Raw genomic sequence first — 4,861 nt, forward strand, 5'->3', positions numbered from 1 at the left:
GGTGTAGATATGCTATTTTCGCGCGCATTTTGGGATGAGGGATTGCGCGTACGAAAGAAATGGGGTCGAGATGGTTTACCCTTTTCAAGCTTTGCACAATGTAATACAACCCTCGACGCCACAACGCCACTGACATGAATCCACATGAATCTTCGCGAGATCCGTATAGCGCAATGACAGATAATACTCGCTCCTATTCTCTTCCGCGGAATATTCGTTCGAAATTAACGCGGGGGACGGTTTCTTTGCATTCTCTTGAAATTAAATCGTTGGCTTTTGTGGCCAAGTGTAATAATTAGGATGAAATCTAGACTTTCATCCAATCGAATAAGTTCCGTTTCTCTTGTACGGTGTGAAACGTATCGGGAGACGAGAAGAATTATTAGCCCGCCGAGTTGAACCATGGTTGAACGAACGAGGATAGAGAGATGAGGGATCTCCAGAGACCTCAAGAGGATTTATCCAGAATACATCGGTCGAATACAATACAGCAGGGAATAAAACAATAGCTCTACTCTTTAGAAGAATCTGAGTGGCAAGCAATCGATCCTTTCCGCATCCCCATCCGCACCCCCATTCCCGAAGAAGGAAAGGAGATGGATAACACCCTTGAACAGAAATGATGGTGAGCATAACTCTCCCCTAAATACAGTGTGAGTTCTGCCATACACGTGTACTACTAAACCTTAATAAGCAAAGCAAAACAAAAACAAAACCGATCCCTATTACTTTTAAGAAAAATTTTCGATTTTCGCCAGTGATCTACCGTAGATATCAAAATATCCGGGGTCGATCGCAACAATTCGCGCCTCTTTCTGCCTTTTGGCCTGATGATCATCAAAGTACTGTTTTAAACAATGTGATTCTTACAAATAACTGGATTATGAACGTAAACTCTTGTTTAGTTGTTTTGTCTGAGCAACTCGAAAAATTATTGAGGAAACAACGAGTGAAAGTAAGAGAGGGTTATAATTTTCTGAGACACTCTAACACATATTGACGGAATTCATCTTACATTATTATAAAACGTCTTTACATCCGCCTTTTGGATTCTGCATGGTTTACCCCGCATACAGCCATTGCATGCACTTTCTCCACTCCCTGTGGAGAATTCCAACAATAATTTACAAACTCCCTATGGAGCATTCAAGAAAGAACTTCCAAATGCTAGGCATGCTACATTTGGCTTTTACCTCGCCTCCCGTACATTGAGACCTTTAACTGAAAAAAAAGATGTGGTGTAATCCTTTGGAGTTAAACGACAATATTCCAAAGACATTTTCATAATCAAAACTCTTTATATAGCCCACTGATAAGGTTTGTTTCATTTCTCGTACAGTTACTGTACCTCACAGTGGAATACTACAATCGTCGCCCTGATGTGAAACTAGAGTAAACAGGTAAACGATATCGTCCACAGGTTCCTAATACAGGAATCGATCCCTCTCTGCTCTATACCCGCCAGCTGTTCCTTTCTTCTGGCATCCATGGTTCTAGATTCTTTGTAAATGGTGGGGGTAAATATAGGGGTAGTTTTATTTAGCTGATGTAGGCCTATTCGTTCACCCAAATTCACTGATATTCGAAGATATATGAGGGGGTTCAAGCAGAGAGTGATAATAGGAACCCGTCAACCTACTTAAGGAGTTACTTGTCTTTACTCCTAACTGGTTTTCAATTCTTATAAATTTAAATATTCCTTTGATGGCGTTGAGTCTGAATTTGGTTGATTGTATGTATTTTGATTGTTCATCACGAGCGTATATTAGTTTGGTGGTGGAGGTTGGGACTTGGGAACCCCAGAAATATCACCACCATTTTTATAGGCGCCGCTTTTCCGACGGCGGCGGCGTCGTCGTCAACATTGAAATCTTAATAAAGTTTTTGAAATGTCATCATAATTTTATATGGACCCTAGTTCATGAAACCTGGACATAAACGTAATCAAGCATTACTGAACATCTTGCGTGGTCGAGATTCAGGTCACATGACAAAGGTCATTTAGGGTCAATGAACTTTGGCCATCTTGGGGGTATTTGTTGAATTGCCATCATAACTTTAAAAGTTTATGAATCTAGTTCATGAAACTTGGATCTAATTAGAATAATCAAGTATCACTGAACATCCTGGTCACATGGCCAAGGTCAAAGGTAATTTAGAGTAATTGAATTTTGACCACGTTGGGGTGTTTGTTGAATTGTCATAACTTTGAAAGTTTATGGATCTAGTTCATTAGACTTGGACATAAGAGTAATCAAGTATCACTGCACAAGTCTTAAGCCACATGATCAAGGTCAAATGTCATTTAGTGTCAGTGAACATGAGTGAATTTTTTGTGAATAATTATCGTATCACTTTAAAGTCAGTACTGCTACTGTATCGAATCGCGTAATGCAGACGAGATTGTCAGAGGCGCTTCACTGGTTCACTTGTTATGTTTTTATCGTAAACTTGTTGAATAATGTGTGTACGATCATAATTGCATCATTATGTCCTTGAAAATCTGACCTGCGAGACTTGTTAAAATGCAAAATATACGATAGAACTTCACTTATTAATGTGAGGGCAAGTGGTCAACCTTATTATCGTAACTGTGCATGGATATCTCAACTTCCCTGATGACATCTTTGACCCACCGGATTATTCAACCTTTTGTTTGACAGTTTTTCACTTACCTTTCAATGTTAGTATATAAGTGGGCATTTGCATCTTCAAGTTTCTCAGATATCATAACACCCTTGACGGAAATCTAAATTTTGACGGAATTTTCAAAATAATGAGAGTTCGAGTCAATGAACTCTGCATCTGTAAGTTATAAAGCCTCGCCCAAGCGTCTCGGTCTACATCTAGTCAGACCTTTGTATTGTCTCGATTTGCCTGACCTATAGGCCTCTACTGACCACAATCAATATGCAAATTAATCACAAAGAGTAAGACTTATTTGTCTCATTGTAACGACTTAAAAATTGCATTTCAGTAAGTGAGAACAATCGACTGGTAAAAATCTCAATAGTACATGACTTAAAATTATAGATATCTCTAGCATTGATAAAATCAAAGCTTCATAATCATCAACTTTCAGTGACAATTGCCTTGTTTACCTCCAGTGGGCTCCATAGTTTCACAATGGACCCTGTTTCACTAATGGATGGTTACCATGCAGCTACTGAAACGATGCATTCTCATTGGTTTAAAGCAAATTTGTTAAGAATTTAAGTAAGCGTTTATGGCATTGATGACGAGTGTTGACGAAGGTCAATTTACTGTCATTTTCAACTCCCTCGGGCATTTTGATTTTTTTTTCACTGATGACTTCACTATGATCATGGACCTTAACATGCTATGATCTACGAAGTATAACTATCATAAATCCATTTTGCTTTACACAAATTTTACTTAATAATATTTCCTTTGATTTTCAACAAAATTTTTTAAATGAACGAGGTCACCAGATTCGAAGGGCAGAACAGACTTCTTCAACATCTTTGGACCTGGTCCTCTAGACAGGGACCAATCCCTGGTCCTATCATACTGGTGGTCTTCATGTGTTTCATAAGATTCATGACAGCGCCCAGATGGAACCTGTAAAAAGGGATTTTCCAGGAATGTTCGCGAGAGTTGAATGGGAAGGTGCTATTCAATCCCGGATCTCCGTATCTTCTTCCAATCTTTGACTGGTCAGCAAAGTTTGCGTGAAAACAGACTGCAGCTGACAGTCCATAATCCACACGATTTGTTCCCCAGACCATGGACCTACAACAACCCAGGCTCTTCCATCTGTACACCACTGTATGGAGAATGGCAGTGCAGGCGTGTCACATAATGCTTAGGGGTCATGGCGGCGGTATTTTGGTAAAGGCTTGACAGTCTTCTAAAGACAACAGACCAGGGCCGGGCTATTGGTGAAAACAACCACCTTTCCTCTTTTCACCCTCATTTAAAGGAACACGTTTCGCCAAATATAATAATTATAAAACAGTCCGGGCCACCATACAAAGTAATGGTGAATTCATGTTTTAAAATATTCATTATTCTGTTTATAAGACTGAAAATAGGGAAATCATTTATGAACACTTGATATTGTTTGCTTTGTTACAAAATACTATTTTAGTTTGGAATTCTACCTCGGAAAGGTAATAAATGAAACTGTAACTCTAGAGTATCTAAATTCATGTTCTACGAATGGGATTATTTTTAGCCGGTCCGGGCTTACCCCCACTGATGACCAGATTCAGTCACCGAATGACTGTAGATTCAGTCACCGAATGACTGTGATTAGATATGTCCAGTTCAGAAAAATCAAATCGATAGAGTAAATACTGACTCAAAATTGTCCTTGCTCATTCTCTTTTGTTTACGTCTATCCTGAATGGGAGAAATTGGATTAAAACGTTTTCACCGTAATTCAATATGGCAAGTGCCATGCAGCCTGAGACTGCAGTAATGGTTTAGCTGTGCAGTGTGTGATGCATATCACGTTACTTCCATTTTCTTTCTTCAAGAACCTTCAGAGTGCTCCCATGCCGCTTTCACATTCTCCGCCGAAAGCAAGGCAAATCCGGATTAGTTCCAGAACAACAGTCTACCGGTACACACTATAGTTAGAACCATTCTCCCATTTAAACTTTTAAGGGGGCAACATCACATCTCATTTTATGGTCTGCTTCAGCTCCTTTAAGTGTCCCATCCTATGCAACCGCGGGATAACTTCTGAAAGGTACAATACAAGTCCGGACCCCATGACATTATTCTTATTCGCATGGCAACAGTGCCATCAAAATTATCAATTATGCCAATGCTAATTACCATGGCAACACTACTCAATAGACAATCAACTAAGAGCCAAGATGTCAATGGAAGT

Source organism: Lytechinus pictus, chromosome 12, assembly GCF_037042905.1.
Source record: "Lytechinus pictus isolate F3 Inbred chromosome 12, Lp3.0, whole genome shotgun sequence".
NCBI classification, from domain to species: Eukaryota; Metazoa; Echinodermata; class Echinoidea; order Temnopleuroida; family Toxopneustidae; genus Lytechinus; species Lytechinus pictus.